Below are 18,879 nucleotides of genomic sequence, written 5' to 3' on the forward strand. Positions count from 1 at the left end.
CCCGACCCCGTCGGAGCCCCGGCCACTCCGCGGGGGCCTCTCGCTCGGCCCCGCCGCCGCTGTCGCCCTGCTAGCGAGGCGTCCCCGGGCTCCTGCGCCGACCCTCAGAGAGGCGCGCGGCGCCGCGCAACCGCCGACCCGGCCAACCGCCGCTCGCGCGGGGCTCCCGCCCGGTCCCAACGTACCTACGGCGGCTCCCCACCGGCCGCTTTCCTCAACGAGAGCTCAAGGAACAGTAACCTCCGCGCACAATAACTCTCCCGCGCGGACCTCGGGGGTAAGTCTGCCCGCGCCCGCCCCCTCCGGACTCCGGGCCAATGGCAGCGCGAGCATGCCGTGGCCCGGCCAATCAGGGGCGCCCGGGTGGAGTGGGCGGGGCGAGAGGGGGCGGTGGCAGGGAAGTGGAAGTCGGCGGCGGGGTGCCTCTGAGCTGGAGCGGTGGTTCGCGTCGGGCCGTGGTGCTCACCACCCGTCGGGTGGCGGCGCCCTGCGTCCCGGCGGGCGGTCGTTCTGAGTGATTCGCGCGACGCGGTAGTTTTCCGAGAGACGTGACTCGTGAAACTCTTTGTAAAAACCGATTGGAATCTTCAAAATGTTGCCTTTAAAGCTTCATTTCTTTGGATGAAGGAGTTTTTGGGCGACTCCTTAAATTTTGCCACCCGGGCGAGAGGACATGGCCCACTTGTGTTTTCTTGAGTTTCCTGAATTATCCCGGCACCCTGTCACCCTGGGCTGCGTTAGATTTCTCCAGGCAGATGATGGCCCTGTTTGTGACTGCTGTGTGTTCGACAGTTCTGAGTGTCCTCTCTGTGCTCGGCACAGGGAGTGTAACCATCAGTTTTTCCATGACGCGTCTCTCATCGCCGAGGGGACAACTGCTTGCCGTGTAGTAGCTACTGGCTACGGGGAAAATGAGGCAAGGACGGAAGTTCTGGAAGCCTGGGTCATGAACGGACTGATACACTTTGACCCAGTGGGTTCCCAAAAATCTGGTCCAGGGGGTGGGTGTCTATTCTATTATTAAAATAGTATTGACATTTCTGTTGGTCTCAGACGTTTCGGTTTTCCAGAAACTTCTAGGAAAGTGTCGTGTTATGTTGCAACAGGTTAAATGCAGAAACAGATACAAGAATCCAACTGTCTTAAGTCAGACTTTAAGGAAATTGGCAAAAATGTAAAATAACACCGATCTTTGCACAAGTTTTTATGTTTCGTTTTGGAAAATAATTTTTTGAGAGAGATCGAGAATGGGGGTGGGGAGTGGAAGAGAGAGGGAGACAGAGAGGCTACCCTGACAGAGCCTGATGTGGGGCTTAACTTACAAAAGGTGAGATCATGACCGGAGCCAAAGTTGGACGCTCAACTGACTGAGGCACCCAAGCGCCCCATGTTTTGGAAAACAATTTTTCACATAATTGAAGGGTGTACATAGGGTTGCTGAGAGAAAGAGAGGGTGTAGGAGGCAAGTGAATTGGAGCCAGATAAGGAATATGGACCTAATTCAGTCAACAGCGAATAAGTAGCCTTTAGAAATATCATGTCCATGGGGCGTCTGGGTCGCTCAGTGGGTTGAGCGTCCGACTTCAGCTCAGGTTGTGATCTTGCATCTCTGGCTCTGTGCTGACAGCTCAGAGCCTGGAGCCTGCTTGGGATTCTGTGTCTCCCTCCCTCTCCCCTCCCCACTTATGCTCTGTATCTCTCTCCTTCAGATATAAAGAAAACATTAAAAACATTTACCAAAAAAAAAAAAAGAAAGAAAGAAATATGTCCATTTAGGGAAATAGTATATCGTGTGCCATTTAAAAAAAAATTTTTTTTTTAACGTTTATTTATTTTTGAGACAGAGAGAGACAGAGCATGAACGGGGGAGGGTCAGAGAGAGAGACCACAGAATCTGAAACAGGCTTCAGGCTCTGAACTGTCAGCACAGAGCCTGATGCTGGGCTCAAACTCATGGACTGGGAGATCATGACCTGAGCCGAAGCCGGATGCTTAACTGACTGAGCCATCCAGGCGTCCCCCATTTTTTTTTTTTTAAAGTAAGCTCTATGCCCAACATGGGGCTCGAATTCATGACCTCAAGATCAAGAGGTGCATGCTCTCCTGGTGAGCCCACTGAACTTCTGACTTCTAAAACTATGACACAATAAGTGAGTGTTGTTTTAAGCCCCTAAGTTTGTAGTAATTGGTTATGGCAACAACAGAAAATAAATACTAGCATTCTCATACCCCTCTCAGCAATCTCAAAGGCAGGGCTGGAATCCTGGGAGCTACATTTCCTAGATAACCTATGGCCAGCGTTCTGGGTTCATTTACATTTTGCCCAGTGGATGCACGTTCTGAGATTTGGAAAGTAGAAGAAACACAAATTAGCATTCTGTGTTTTTTCACTTTGGCTTTGGCTCTCTTCACAGCCAGTCCCTGCAGTGACATAAGGCAGCTGGGACAATCAGCAGTGGTTTTTCTGAACTTTTCCAGCAGCAGCAACTTCCCTACGCTCTGGATCAGAGAAGCAGTGACACAAGTGAAAACTAACGTGACAGTAACTCCTCTAGCCCTTCCAAAGTCTTTCAAAGTACCTATTCTCTGTACCAAATACTGTTATGCTTGAAACATCTGGAGTGCTTTCTATTTTCATGATTGTACGCTAATCAGTAGACTTCTCCATGACTCAGTTTCCTCATCTGTGAAATGAAATTACCTGTAATACAAGGAACATAGTACAAAATGATGTCTTAGGGTTGCCTGGGTGGCTCAGTTGGTTGAGCATCTGACTCTTGATTTTGGTTTAGGTCATGATCACAGTGTCATGGGATCCACCCCCATGTTGGGCTCCGTGCTGAGCATGGAATGGAACTTGCTTGGGATTTTCTCTCTCTCCCTCTGCCCTTCTCTGCTACTTGCATTCTCTTTCTTTCTCTTTACAAAAAAAAAAAAGGAAACCTCTTTTTCTGTACCAAAAAAAAAAAAAAAAAAGTAACCTCTAAGAAAAAGAAAGTAACCTTTTAGAATTATTGCATGGATTAAATTACTTGGATTAAAAATCCATTTAAAGTGCTTAATAGAGCATTTAACACACAGCGAGTGCTCAATAAATGTTTATTATTATTTTTTCCAAAGGGCTCTTTATGTGGTCACCAAATGGGCACTACCAAAAAGCCAGTTTCTTCTGCCTTTTTCCTCTCATCCACATTCCTACCTTGAAAACATTGGGGGGCACCTGGGTGGTTCAGTTGGTTGAGTGCCTGACTCTTCACTTTGGCTCAGGTCATGATCTCATAGTTGTGAGATTGATCTCAGGGTTGGGCTCCATGCTGAGCGCAGAGCCTCCTAGGGATTCTCTGTCTCCTTCTCTCTCTGCCCCTCCCTGGCTTGCTCTGTCTCACAATAAATGAAAATAAACATTAAAAACAAAGAAACGTACACCCTGGGGTGTCTGGCTGGTTCCATCATAGAACAGGCTGCAACCGTTTTTTAAATTAATTAATTTATTTAGAGAGGGGAGAGGGAGAGAGAGAGACCCCAAGTCTGCTCAGCCCTGTCAACTTGGAGCCTGACTCCAGGCTTGAACTTGTAAACCATGAGATCATGACCTGAGCTGAAATCAAGAGTTGGACACTCAACTGACTGAGCCACTCAGCCACCCTGAGAAACTGCAACTCTTGATTTCAGGACTGTGGGTTCAAGTCCTATGTTGGGTGTAGAGATTACTTTAAAAAAATCTTAAAAAAAAAAAAAAAACCCATACACATTGTCACTACTTTATGTATTGGGGAGTTTTAGCAGCCACAAAGTACTTTACAACATAAGAAGTCAGGATTATATATAGCACTCAGCACTGTCAACTGTGAAAAATAACTCTGAAGTTAAGCAATTTATTATTATCTTGAATATATGTATTTTTACTATGAGTATCATGATGGTCATATTTTATATGTCAACTTGGCAAGGCTCTGTGCCCAGTTGTTTGGTCAAATACTATTCTAGATGTTGCTGTGAATATATTTTGTAAATTTAATGACAGCTACAAATCAGTTGACTTTAAAGTCAATGTGTAAAAATGAAATTTGTGTATACATACAGGGGAGGGAAGGAGCTGTATAAGAGCAAAGTTTCTGTATGCTATTGAAGTTAAGGTGGTATAAATACAAAATAGGTTGTAATAGGTCGAAGAGTCTAATTGTAATCCCTTAGGGTAACCAGTAAGAAAAGAACTTTTAAAATTTTCACAGCAAAAGAAATGAGAATGGAATAAAAATGGTACACCATAAAAAAAAAAAGTCATGTAAACACCAAAGAAGGATGTAATGGAAAAATTGAATAATAACAAGAAAAAAAGTAGCAAATTGAGAGCATTAAGATTTTCCTTATCAGTAACTATTTTAAATGTAAATGGATTCAACTTTCTTCAAAAGTAGTGTTAGATTGACAAATAGATTAAAAAACAACAGCAAGAACCATGGTCCCACTATATGCCTTCTGTACGCAACTCAGCTGAGATCTAAAGGCAAGTAGGTTGAAAATAGATAAAAATAGATATTGCATGCAAACAGTAACCTAAAGAGAAGTGAGGTGGCTGTAATAATTTCAGACAAAATAGATTTATAGTCCAAAACTATTGCAAGAGACCTAGAAGGACATTATATATTGATAAAAGGTCAATGTATCAAGAAATACAATAGTCAGAAACATATTCACACCTCACAACAGAGCTAAAAAATACATGAAGCAAAAATGACCAGTACGGAGGGAGAAATAGATAATTCTACAACAATCCTCGGAGTGGTTAATACCCCACTTTTAACAGTGAATAGAACAACGGAAAGAATATCAGTAAGGAAACAGAGGACTTGAACAACAATATAAACCAACCAGACCTAACAGACCATTGAAGGATATCCCGTACTAAAACAGCAAAATAAACATTCCCAAATGCACATGGAACAGTTCTCCATGATAGAGCAGATGTTAGGCCACAATACAAAACTCACGAACGTTTAAAAAGATTGAAATCACATAAGGTATCTCCTCGGGACACAATAAAATAAAACTAGAAATCAGAAACAGAAGGAAAACCAGAAAACACGTGTGGAACTTAACCAACATGTTCTTAAACAACCAATAGGTTGAAGAAGAAATCACAAGAGAAATCAGAATATGCTTTGAGTAAAAATGAAAACACTATATACCAAAATATATGTTTAGGATGCACTGAGCCTGCCAATTCTGAAATTATTCCATTATTGTCAAAGGTCTTGTTTTCGGGATTCAAGACACATGGGTATCACAGTTGAGGGTAGTCATGTGATTAAAAGATGTCCATAGATAGTGCTACAGAATGTAAGGTGTCTTTGATGACAAAGTTTATGGAAACATTTACAGGGTGATAACTATGCAAACAGGCAAAGATAACCAAGTGTTGGTTCCCTGGGCTTCCTCAGTGGTAGTGTGGCTGTTGATGATCAGGCCCAGCTAGAACGGGGATTCTTTAAGGCTTTTCTTTTCCCCTCTCCTTATGGCCCTCCCTAGAAGGAAGACATACTTATGTATCTGCCTATTTACCATTTGCTTCTCCTAAGTCTTTGATCTTCAAACAACTCAAAACACTTATGTTATTTTATGCTTGTCAGTTGGTCGCTAGCACAAACCAACTCAGCACATTCCTGACCATTTACTTGAAGGGATCAAAGGTTAATCTCCGAGGTGCTTATATCAGAAATAGGCTTTAGACCTGAGGTCCGTTTCTGCATAGATTATTACAAGTGTTGTACTACAGTGAGACTTTGCTTTACTATTCGTTTCTATCGTATGAGTTCAAATTTGATTCATTCATTTTTTTTTTTTTTTTTTTTTTTTTTACTTTTAAAATCAACTTTATGAGGGTGCCTGGGTGGCTCCGTCGGTTGAGCATGTGACTCTGGATTTCAGCTCAGGTCATGTTCTTGCAGGCTTGAGATCAAGCCCCACATTGGGCTCCATGCTGAGCCTAGAGCCAGCTTGGGATTTTCTCTCTCTCCTGCTCTCTCTGCCTCTCCCCCACCTCTCTCTCTCTCAAAATAAGTAAATCAACATTTAAAAAGAAATTACATAAAATACACACATTTCAAGTTACAATGAGTTCTGAGAAATGTAACCACCACCTCAGCCAAGATCACTTCCTTCCCCCAAATTCCCTTGTACCCGTTCAGTCATCCCCAAACTCTGAACCCCAGTTCCAAGAAACTCCTCATTTGCTTTTGATCAAGATATATTAGTTGCACCTCTTCTATAATTTCATATAAATGGAATTGTACAGTATATCCTCTCTTATGTTTTTTGTTTAGCATAATGTTTTTGAGATTCATCCATGTTGCGGTGTGGTTTTTTTTCTGTTTTAATAGGGACTAACGTTTTATTTTATGGATGAACTCCATTTTGTTTATCCATTTACCTGCTGATGGGCATTCGGGTTGTTTCTAGTTTTGTTTATTAGAAATACAGTTGCCCTGAACATTTGTGTACAAGTCATTCAGGAAGTATGTTTTTTTTTTTTTTTTTTTTCCTACCTGGGAGTGGAACTGCTATAGGTCATATAATAAATATATGCTTGACTTCAGGCGTCTGCAGAAGTTTTTTCTAAGGGCCAGAAAGTAAATATTTTAGGCTTTGTGGGCCATATGGTCTCTGTTAGAACTGCTCAAGTCAGCTATTGTGGTGTGAAAGCAGCTATAGGCAGTACATAATTGAATGAGCATGGTTGTGTCCCAGTTAAACTTTATTTACTGTCCATCAAGTGATGAGGATAAAGAAATTGTGGTTTATATACACAATGGAATACTACGTGGCAATGAGAAAGAATGAAATATGGCCTTTTGTAGCAATGTGGATGGAACTGGAGAGTGTTATGCTAAGTGAAATAAGTCATACAGAGAAAGACAGATACCATATGTTTTCACTTTTATGTGGATCCTGAGAAACTTAACAGAAGACCATGGGGGAGGGGAAGAAAAAAATAAAAAACAGGTTAGAGAGGGAGGGAGCCAAAACATAAGAGACTCTTAAAAACAGAACAAACTGAGGGTTGATGGGGGGTGGGAGGAATGGGAGGGTGGGTGATGGGTATTGAGGAGGGCACTTGTTGGGATGAGCCCTGGGTGTTGTATGGAAACCAATTTGACAATAAATTTCATATTAAAAAAAAACACTTTATCTACAAAAAACGGGTAGTGGGTCAGATTTGGGATGTCGTCTATAGTTTGCTGAACCTGGTAATCAAGGTTTCAAAGATTCAGTCCTGTGTTTTCTTCTAGATATTTTATAGGTATAGCTTTTATACTTAAATCTAGATCAGTTTTCAGTTAATTTTTGTAGATGGTGTGAAGTTAGGATCAAGGTTCATTTTTTTGTTCATACTATTTTTTCTCGTTTCAGTAACATTTATTGAAAAAACTTCTTGGGGCACCTGGGTAGCTCAGTCGGTTAAGCGTCTGACTTCAGCTCAGGTCACGATCTCATGGTCTGTGAGTTCGAGCCCCACGTCGGGCTCTGGGCTGACGGCTCAGAGCCTGGAGCCTGCTTCCGATTCTGTGTCTCCCTCTCTCTCTGCCCCTCCCCCGTTCATGCTCTGTCTCTCTCTGTCTCAAAAATAAACATTAAAAAAAAAAAAAAAAAAAAAAAAAAAAAAAAGAAAAAACTTCTTTCCCTCTTTGAATTACTCTGGCAACTTTATCAAAAAACATTTAGGAGCGGCTGGGTGGCTCAGTCGGTTAAGCCTCTGACTTTGGCTCTGGTCATGATCTCGTGGTTCAGTGAGTTCAAGCCCTGCATCGGGCTCTTTGCTGCCACCATGGAGCCTGCTTCAGATCCTCTGTCCCCTTCTCTCTCTTTGCCCTTCCCCCACTCACGCTCTCTCGTGCTCTCAAAAATAAACATTAAAAAAAAAAAAAAGTCAGTTGTTAAGTCAGTTAAGCATCTGACTCTTGATCTCGGGTCAGGTCGTGATCTGGTGGTTCATGAGATTGAGCCCTGCATTGGGTTCTGTGCTGACAGCGTGGAGCCTGCTTGGGGTTCTCTCTCTCTCTCTCTCTCTCTGCCCCTCCCCTGCTTGCATGTGGTCTCTCTCAAAATAAATTAAAAAAAAGCAATTGACCATATATATATGGATATAATTCTGGACTCCCTATGTGTTTCTATGGATGTATATATTTATCCTTGTGCCAACATCCCATGGTGTTGATTACTATGGCTTCATAATAGGCCTTGAATTTGAGGGTATAATTCCTCCAGCTTTGTTTTTCTTTTTCAAAATTGTTTGCCTATTCTGGGTCCTTCTCATTTCCATGAAAATTATAGAATCCACTTATTACGTTATGTAAAAAAAAAAACCAGTGATTTTAATTTTGATTGAATACGTAGACAAATATGGGAGAATTGACATTTTAACAGGGTTGAGCCTTCTAATCTGTAAGTAGTTAATACTCGGACAAGTACTGTTTATCATGTATATGTGTAATTTTTATTAAAAATATTGATAGTAATTCTCTGAGTGGCAGGATTATAGAATACTTTTGTTCTTTTTACTTTTCTGTCTCAAAAATATTATTTTAAAAATATTTAGCTAGACCAAAAAAAGATACTAATTTTGGTTATGCAACAGCTCAATTTAATTTGAATGATTCAGAGACAAGTAACTATATTAGAAAAAGAGAGGATAATTGTTTCTGTCTTTCCAACTAAAATAGAAGATTCATTACCACAAGAAAAAATTATTTGATGGTGTGTCCTTAGCAACTAAACTTTAAAAATATCATTGAAAAAAGAATAAGGAACTGCCTGTTCGTCTACATCACGAAAGCACCTTCATGCAAATAACTGTTTTGTACACTGTGAATTTGTAATCTGTTTTCTTTTGCAAACAGAAGAAATAATGTATTTCTAACTTTCCTCACAGAAAAGCCAAGGAACTGTGACCAATATAAGGGCAACAGACTTTCCCAGTGTTCGTTCTACATATTATTTCTCACTGCAAGAAACCAGAGCTTGGAGAAGTAGCTGAGTCCAGGTATACATAGGAGAGTACAAGTTAACCTGGAACATCTGATGTTCATGGGGAGGGAAATGAAATTTTACCTCATCCATGGAAGAATGTTCTAGAAGTTGTAGGCATATGTTAAAACCCCCACAAGTCCACTAAATGATTTTGATTTTTTTTATAATCTTTTTTTTTTTAATTTTTTTTAACGTTTATTTATTTTTGAGACAGAGAGACACAGAGCATGAACGGGGGTGGGGCAGAGAGAGAGGGAGACACAGAATCAGAAGCAGGCTCCAGGCTCTGAGCCGTCAGCCCAGAGCCCGACGCGGGGCTCGAACTCACGGACCGCGAGATCGTGACCTGAGCTGAAGTCGGACGCTTAACCGACTGAGCCACCCAGGCGCCCCATGATTTTGATTTTTAAAAAGTACCCAGCCACTATCCATAGGCATCCTTTTTTTCCCTTTTTTTTCTTTTTAACGTTTTTGAGAGACACAGAGTGTGAGTGGGGGAGGGGCAGAGAGAGGGAGACAGAATCTGAAGCAGGCTCCGGACTCTGAGCTGTCAGCAGAGACCCATGCAGGGCTCAAACGCACACACCATGAGATCATGACCTGAGCTGAAGTCCGATGCTCACCCAGGCGCCCCCATATGTCATCCTTATGAAATGCAAGCCATATAGCATTCTATACAATAAAAATTGAAATCCCCTGTTCACAACTGAATTTACCCACACCCCTAGTCTAACCTTCAGAACGTGACTTTCCAGACATTTTCCCATTTACACACACACGAACATGTGCACAACTCTATGCATAAACGTATACAAATTTAGAGTTTTGGTTATTGCATGAATGGGCTCATCTTACCATTCTGTTTATCAATCAAGATATATCTCTTTTTTTTTTTTTTTAAAGTTTTAATTTTTTTTTTTAACGTTTATTTATTTTTGAGACAGAGAGAGACAGAGCATGAACGGGGGAGGGTCAGAGAGAGAGGGAGACACAGAATCGGAAGCAGGCTCCAGGCTCTGGGCCATCATCAGCCCAGAGCCCGACGCGGGGCTTGAACTCATGGACCGTGAGATCGTGACCTGAGCTGAAGTCGGACGCTCAACCGACTGAGCCACCCAGGCGCCCCAAGATATATCTCTTGAAGCTCTTTCCATGTCAGTGTAGAGCTAGCTCATTCTCCTTAACAAGTGCACTGTATTCTATTATGTTGATGTAATTTAACCAATTACTAACTGGAGGACATAGGATAATGCCGTCTCCTTTTTTCTACTATAATAAATACCTTTTTAGTCTTTTCCTCTTAGTTCTAGCAATTGGAGACCTAGGAGTGAAAAAAAAAGTTCAGTTAAATGCTATCTATACATCAGATTTTGACAGTAAGTGCCAAATGATGGGGAGTTGTTCTAAAAAGGAAGTTGTTCCAGGAAGAAGGAACACACCTTTATCAGTTGGGATGTTTTGCAAGTAACAGGAAAAAAATCTAAAGTAGCCCAAACATCTAGAAAAAGCTAGCAGTTGCAAAGTAGTGTTCCTATAACTGAACCAAATGAGGGTTCCTTCCCACATCTTTCAGTAAACCAATAAAAATTGAGGACTGAGCTTTTGCAGTGAAGAAAGGTAGGCTATATATTGGTACGGTGCCACCCAAGAGAGTGGCGGCTAATGCTCAAAAGTCCCAAACATCTCCGTGGTTGCAGGTGAGAGATTTTAAGGGCATAATTTGGGGCGGGGGTCTCCTGAGAAGGTGGATGCTCCCGGAGGCTCCGAAGTCCTGTTAGCAGATGTTAATAACTTCTGGTGCCACTTTGTCTGGTCACAAGGAGGTCTGTTCCATCACAAGAGACTTGGAATCTGAAAAATGTCTTTGTTCTTTAGGGGAGAAATTTCATCTGGTACATTTGGTGATTATATCTTCAGGGTAGTGCTGATTAAGTACTTGTACCTGCCGCAGCTAGTAGGCTTGCATTCCTGCGTGTTGCTTTGAATGAGCGAGCCTTTCTATCTGGTGAACCTAGGCCTACGTGTTCCTTGGCAGGTCCAGCCCAGCCCTGGGACGGTGAGACCTCTAGTGTCCATTCCTTCATCCGCAGTGTCCACGTGGATGCCAGTTTCACTTCCTTTTCCTTTCCCAGTACACCCACTCAGATCCTGCGGATTCAGAGTGACTCCAAAATGTGGGGTGGAAACACAAGGTCGTCTGGAGGTACCAACTTCAGCAGATCGTGTTTGCTCTGCTGCAGTTAAGAAAGGAACGACCGAGGTGCCGATTTGGGGCGCACGGCGCGGTGGGACGTGCAGCCTGCCCCTGGGGACCTGGGCCTTCCATGGCGGCCCACGGCCCACTTCCTGGCCCAGGCCTCAGGCGGCGGCCGACCCTCACCCCAGGGCCGGGGTCGCAGCTGGCCCAGCCCCACAGGCCGCGCCGCTCCGGTTGGGCCGTGGGGCCGCCGTTTGTTTGAGTGGAGCTCGTGGTGTCACAAGCGTAATGGCGACAGCAGAAGCGCAGGGCAGAGTCTCGAGAGGGCTGGTCTGGGCCTTGAGCTTGGCCGCCTGGATGAGGCCCACGAGCCCGGGCTGATGGCTTGGTCCCAGTCAGACGAAGTGGCCCCCCACCCCCTTCCCGACAGCGTGCACAGAGGCCTCCGTAGGGAAGCGAACAGAGCGTGGGGTGATGAGGGTTGGAACCGCTGGTGGCCCTCAGGTGGCAGAATAAGGCGTGGCCCCAGGCAGGTAGGGAGGGCCACCACCCTTGGGTGGATCTGCTGGCTCAAGCATGAAATACAAAAAAGGTCCCCCCTCCATGTCCACCCCTCCCCCCCAGCCTTTTGAAAGAAACTGTCTGCTACATCTGGTCCTTGTTGGACCACCTCTAGAAGCAGCATCAGGTGTGACACAGGTGCACGTTGGCACCCTGGCTTAGAGGTCATGGAGCGATAAGGTCACAAGGAGGAAGAGAAGCAGCTTCTATGTCAGAGCAGCTGTATTCAGGAAACATTGTCACATTAAAGCTATTGCTCTAGTACAGTGCATTTGATTGCTCACTGACCTAGGGTTGACACTGCTAAATACTTGGTCTGAAATATTTTCTGTCTAGATTTTCAGAAGTGCGATATAAAAACAGTGGTAGTGTTGCAGGGTTCTTTTACCTCAGTACCTGGGATTCGTGGTCTCCTGTGGCTTCAAAGAATGAAGAGGTAGACTCGGAGGGAAGTAAGCAGGCAGCAAGAATTTTATTAAAAAGCAAGATTAGCAGGGTGCCTGGGTGGCTCAGTCGGTTAAGCGTCCCGAGTCCTGGTTTCGGCTCAGGTCGTGATCTCGTGGTTCGGGAGTTAGAGCCCCACGTAGGGTTCTGCACTGACAGTGTGGAGCCTACTTGAGATTTCTCTCTCCCTCTCTCTCTGCCCCTCCCCGGCTTGCTCTCTGTCTCTCAAAAATAAATATATATTAAAAAAATTTTAAATAAAAGCAAGAATAGTACAAAAGGTGTCTTTGCAGAGAGAGGGCATTGCAAAGTGAATAGCCCCGACTGTAGGTGAGGAACTCATTTTATAGGACATCGCGTTCCTTCCCCTCTCTTTCCCCTTTGTTCCTTTCCAGGTTCTGTTTTTCGTTGGCCTGATAACTGTAGGTGCTGACTAGTTTATTCCTGATGGGCTTGATTCCGTGGTGTGAGGGCTCAGACTGTGAGGACCATGATCATACTGTCCCTGGAACAACGTAAGTTTTATGGTTTACTTTAGTCTGTTTGTCAAATTCCTGAGGGGAACCTGGGGGGGGGGGGTGGAGTAGGTGGTTTGTTACATTCTTAAGAGAAACACTTTACGCCTGAGGGAGTTTTTCTCCTGGTCACATGCTCCCAGCATTGTTTTAAAATAATGTGTTTTCCTTCTTCTGCTTGGGGGGGGGGCGGCCCTCAAGTCCTAACCTTTCCCTCGCTACCTCTTTAACCCTCTCTTTCCCTATCATAGTCACATAAAAATTCACTTTGTAAATTTTTTTGTTCAAATTTATAATATGAAAATAAAGTGAGGCCTCACTGAAAGGGGGTCAGGAGGCAAGAAAGGGAGCACATGCTGTAACTGAACAAAAGGAGGTTCGTCCACCGGCTGCACAGGAAGCCAAAACAAAAGCAAAACCAAAAACTTAACACTGAGCTTTGGCCATGAAGAAAGGCTACTTATTGATGTGGGGCACTCAGAAGGATGGGGATGTAGTGCTTGAAGCCCTGAACTCCCTGATGGTTAGTAAGTGAGGATTTTTTAATTTTCTATTTTTTAATGTTTATTTTTGAGAGACAGAGACAGAGTGCGAGGGAGGGAGGGGCAGAGGGGGAAACACAGCATCCGAAGCCAGCTCCAGGTTCCGAGCCTTCAGCAGAGAGCCTGATGCGGGGCTTGGACTCACGAACCGTGAGATCATGACCTGAACTGAAGTCAGACGCTTAACCGACTGAACCACCCAGGTACCCCAGTAAGTGAGGGTTTTTACAAGGCACAGTTTGGGACAGAGATGTCCTGAGGCCCATGTTGATTGGTCTGTAAAGTCCTGTTAACAGATGTTACTTAGCAACTCCTGGTGCCGCTTCCCCTGGTCACGGGGAGCTTTGTTCCATCTCAGGAGGCTTGGAGTCTGAAAAATACCTTTGTTTGTCATTAGGTCCATGTGATGATCGTATGGTTAGGGTAGTGCTGATTAACTACTTGTATGTGCATAAGCTACTGGGGTTGCATTCTCGCGTGTTCCTTTGCACCCTCAGCAAACACTGCTGTCGCTAAGCCTCCACATTCCATGGTTAGACACTATCCCTGCTGCTGTTCATTCCTTCACCTGAACTAACAAGATGGATGCCGGCTTCAGCGCCACTCCGGGTCAATTACAGGAAGAACTGTCAATTACAGACCCCAGCGGAAGAAGTGTCAACAGGAAAGAACCGTCAGTTAGAGGCCCCGGATGTAATTGCATCTCCTGCAAGAAATACACCCCTGCCAGCCAGTCAGTGAGAACCCGTCATCACCTGGAACTCTGTTCTCTCTGATGGACAACGCCTCCCAATTCCCTTTTCTTCTCCATAGGATGATGTTTGTCTCCTTTTTTCTTCTCCTTTTTTTTTCTTTTTTGTTTTGTCAGACTTGTCTATAGTTTTGCTATAGCTTGCATGTCCTGGGTTGCAATTCTTTTTGTTGCATCCACACGACTCCTGAAACAGAATGCCATGGGCACCAGTGACAGTCACAGTAAAGTTTACTGCAAGGAGAGGCAAGTCCTACCAATCGGGACCAACACTTTTGATCAGAGTGCGGCCCTGAACAGCCCAGGTACAGAGTTTTTATAGCCGACCACATCGTCTTATCATCACCTGGGAACAGAACAAAGAAATAGTTCCCAGATGAGGTGGAAACAGTTCCCGGATGGGGGTGATTATTTTAGACTTTCTGCCGTTAAGGCGCAACCAGTTGATCTCCTTGACCCTGCCTCTGATGCCACTTTTCTTTGAACTTTTGTTCCCTTAATTGGTGAAGCCTAATTTACAAGAGTATGAAGCGTAATTTACAAGAGTAAAGCAAGGTGTTATCTCTTTAACCTTCAGTGTCAAAACAAAGCTGTTATTTCTCAAGCTACAGTGTCAACACAAAGCTGGTATCTCTCAAGCTACAGGTTAGCCCTACACTACAATTTAACCCTTACACTTTTCTGTTCCTAAATAAACCCATTTTGCTGGTTAAAATAACTGCCTGGCTTTTTTTGTTAAGGTTAACAATAAGAAATACAACTTGTTTGTTTTGGAACGGCCAAATCACTTCCCTGACTACTCATTGTGTTTGTGCACTTGTTTGGTGGGGGAGAGAGGAGCAGCAAAGGCCTAAGTGTATTTACAGAGGCACGATTAACCACTATCCCTTTGGTTTATACGTTACCTTCTGCATTCTGCGTTGCTGTGTATGTAGTGCATATAATGGACAACCGAGTCCTAGCTCATGGCATCTCATCTTTGTGGATGTTAAAGAGGTTGGCAGTTTATGGCATAGGCGTTAGACTAATACATTTTGTATGCTTTGTGTTAAAATTCCTAGGAAAGAATGTCTCCTGAGAATTTGAGCAGTATAGCCTGTTAGGGTCAGGTGTAAGGCAGGGTAAAGATAGGAGTCACAGGCTCTCCCTGTGACTCAGGGAGAGAGAGAGAGAGGAGTCAGGGAAGTCGCCCCCAGGTGTAGTGGGGTGGGGTTTTTAAGCTGCAGCGGTTCCGGGTTTAGGTCCGGGTGGGCCTTTTTCACGTCAGGTTGTGCTGTCGCTCAGTGATTGGTTGACCTCCAATTCGTTCTGGCAACTTTTTGTTGGGTTGCGCTGGCAAGATGGCCGTCCCCTCTACTGTGGTTCCAAGGACATCCTAACATAGCCCACTTGGAGCCACACTCCAGTGGACTCTAAGCCAAGGGTGGGTGATGGCTCAGCTAGACCTCAGAAATGACCTGGTGATATCAATGTAGACGCAGGTTTATTGGGGGAACTTATGTACAGGGAATCCAGGATGGCAGACTGGACAAAACAAAATCCCCCTTACTGGGATCTATATGCAGCAAGCTTTTATAGTCTAGCAACTGGCTGAAAGGGCGGGCCTATGCTGGCCGACTCCATCTTGTTCTGTGTCCTTCACCTTGACCACACCTCCTCCCCTTGAGTAACCTCCCACTCACCTGCCTAACTGGACTCGGACCCTTCCCCAGCCAATCAGCTGAGGCCACAGCCATTACCTCACCGACTGCCCCTAGGCCCCAATAAAACCTTTGTCCTTTTGAAACTCACCCTCTCTCCCCGGTATCTCACCGCTGCGTTGGTGCAGGTAGGGGATTGAGCTCGAGCTAGCTCGAATAAAGGCTCTTTTGCTTTTACGTCGGACTCAGCTCCCTGGCGGTATTTGGGGATCACGAATTCTGGGCATAACATGGCCAGCAAGTTATCAGTAGCTTTTTCCCTCCTTGCGTGGCCAGCGATCCAGGGAGATCAAGGCCTGCCATCTGGACATTTTTTCTTATAAAGGAAATGGTCTGGGTTGGCCACCCCCAGAGCCCCTGACCTTGAATGCTGAATGACACGTTCTTCTACCTATTCTGTTTGATGGGAATATAGATGGAGCACAGAATGCATACGTTCTCAAGATAGCGATTAACAGGGGCCTTCGGGGTGTGCTTGTGCAAACCATCCATCTAGCGCATTCCATATACTGGGTCGGTGGGGAGGGAGAGAAGAAGGAAGGGTTCTAGGCCAGAAGTTCATATGGAAAAGGTACTTTCAGAGTATAAAGGGTGTCCTATGTGTGCAGTTTACTCAGCACCGCTGTCTCGCTAGTGGGCATAGTCCTTATTTGGAACAGCTAGTCTATCCAGATGTTTCGAAATGTCCAATGAGATATGCTTAAAGTAGAAGTCGTGAAATACATATCTTTGTGCTACAATTCTTAGGACATATCTTTTAGAAGGTGAATTGCTAAACCAGCTCTGTGAGTAGTATGCTACTGTCTGTACTTGTTTCATAGTTTGGAGGAGGGAGGGAAGGAAATTCAAAAGGTAATATGCTAATGTGTCCGCATTTGGATAGTTTCAGACAAAACCATTTTTGTGTGTTATAGGCATCTTGTTTGCTATGTATATAGTGCATACAGTAGACAAGTGAGTCCTAATTTTGTGCCATCTAGTCTCTCGATGGTAAAGAGGTTACCAATGTATGACAGAGTAGAGTTAGTAAAATCAGCACATTCTGTACAGTTTGTGTTGAAAAGCATAGGAAAGCCTGTCTTCTATAAATGACTTTTGGATATGAATTTGTCCAACCACCTCTAAGCTTGTGCTTGCCCACTGGGTTGTGGTAGAGAGAAGGAAGTCAGGAAGGAATGGTCAAGGCCCAAATGGTCGTATTTAGAAGATACCTCAATCATAATCCTTGCCATGTGTATACAGTTTTATTTTACAGTGCTTTGTAAATATAGTGAATAATTAAGCTTTTATTGAAATACCTAGTCTTTCTGGATGTTTAGGAGTGCTTGATCTACAATTAGAAGTAGTAGAATAACATTGTATAAGTAGATTTTAAAAATCGATGGGAATGTTATACAATCCCACTTATATGAGGTACTTGGTATAGTCACATTCATAGAGACAGAAGGTAGAATGGCAGTTATTGGGTGTGAGGGGTGTGCTATTGGAATATCGTTTAATGGGTATAGCTTTTCAGTTTGGGATGATAGAAAATTCTGGAGACAGATGATGGTGGTGGTTGCGCAAGAAGGTGAATTCACCTTATGCCACTGGACTGGAGAATTAAAAATGTTTAAGTGATAAATTTTATGTCGTGTATATTTTACGACAATAAACATTTTTTAAAAATTGATGGGAAATTTTATCTTTGCAAATGGGATTGTTAAGCCACCTCTGTGGACACTATACTCTATGTACTTGTTCATTGGGTTGAGGGAAGTGGGAGAGAAGAAATTGCAAGAGGTGTTTTACTGGCATGTTCTGGAATATTTCATGTTATAACACATTGCCAATGTGTTATGTATATTCCATTTATTTATTTATTTACTTACTTATTACTTTAATGTTTTTTTTTAATGTTTATTTTTGAGAGAGAGAGAGAGCAAGCAGGAGAGGAACAGAGAGAGGGAGACAGAATCCCAAGCAGGCTCTGCATTGTCAGCATAGAGCCCAATGTGGGGGTTCGAACTCATAAACCACGAGATCATGACCTGAGCCAATAAGAGTCGGACTCTTAACTGAGCCACCCAGGTGCCCCTTGTACATTCCATGTAACTTTTCTGTACCATGTGTACATCCAGGAATATCTTCCTTAAGGGCTTGGCAACCATCTCTGATAGGTAATCATCAAGGGTGGTAGCCCCTACGTATCTGAAAACCTTCCAGTGTTCCTTCCTCCTGTGTCCTTCTCCTTTATTTTCGTGTAGAATGCTTCCCTTACAACATTCTGGTCACTAAATAATGGGGTTTTGCCTCCCACACCAAGGAATTCTGCAACACCACATTCCTATAATTCAACTCAATTCTGACACTGTCTACCTAGAGTTAGAATCAGATCTCGCAGGTTAAGGATTCTCGAGAATCCTTAATGACACTACCCCCAACTTAAGATGCCATTTGCAGGTGGTAGGTTTCCCACATTGCCCACAACTTCCATGTGACTTGGCTGCAAATTGGAGGTTCCCATGACCTCCTCTCCCGTGGGATCTGACATTTGCCAGAACAGATCGCAGAATTCAGGGATTCACTTTCAGAGATTCCCTCCTCAGCTAAGGTTTCGCTTTCTGCAGTTTCAGTGACCTGTGGTCAACCACAATAGGGAAGCAGATGATCCTTCTTCTGACAGGTCATCAGATAGATGGTCAGTAGTCGCCTAAGGCTGCATCGCAGTGTCTACAGTCATTTACATCACTTAGGCATTTTATCATTTCACATCGTCCCAAGAATAAAGGCCACTATAGTACATTAAGATACTTTGAGAGAGAGACCATATGCACATAACTTTTATTACTGTTATTGGTATAATTGTCCTATTTTATTATTAGTTATTGTTAATCTCTTACTGTGCCTGATATATAAATTAAACTTTATCAGAAGTGTGTACATATAGGAAAAAGCATAGTATATTTAGGGTTTGGTACTGTCCCCAGGCATTCATTGGGGGTCTTGGAACATATATCCTCCAGATAAGGGGAAACTGCTGTACTTATGTTTACCAGTTTACTAAAGGACATGATAAATCCCACTGGGGCGCCTGGGTGGCTCAGTTAAGTGTCTGACTTCAGCTTAGGTCATGATCTCATGGTTAGTGGGTTCAAGCCCT

The 18,879-nt window shown here is 43.7% G+C and overlaps 1 protein-coding gene and 1 long non-coding RNA gene across 3 annotated transcripts in view; one reads left to right on the top strand and one right to left on the bottom strand.

Moving 5' to 3' along the window:
- ATF7IP2 (activating transcription factor 7 interacting protein 2) overlaps window positions 1–253 on the bottom strand; it is a 59,562-nt gene extending 59,309 nt beyond the window's left edge. Inside the window, exon 1 of one of the 2 annotated variants that reach the window (XM_042921800.1) lies at window positions 186–253. The gene's annotated coding sequence lies outside the window, so the exon portion shown is untranslated. The remainder of the gene's footprint in view (window positions 1–185) is intronic. The other variant, XM_042921799.1, reaches the window with a different exon arrangement.
- LOC122209696 lies at window positions 197–12,727 on the top strand. Its single transcript, XR_006197715.1, has 3 exons — window positions 197–277; window positions 8,930–9,040; window positions 12,625–12,727. It is a non-coding gene; the product is annotated as an uncharacterized LOC122209696 (long non-coding RNA).
- Window positions 12,728–18,879: the final 6,152 nt, after the last annotated feature.

Source organism: Panthera leo, chromosome E3 (genome assembly GCF_018350215.1).
Source record: "Panthera leo isolate Ple1 chromosome E3, P.leo_Ple1_pat1.1, whole genome shotgun sequence".
Taxonomy (NCBI): Eukaryota; Metazoa; Chordata; class Mammalia; order Carnivora; family Felidae; genus Panthera; species Panthera leo.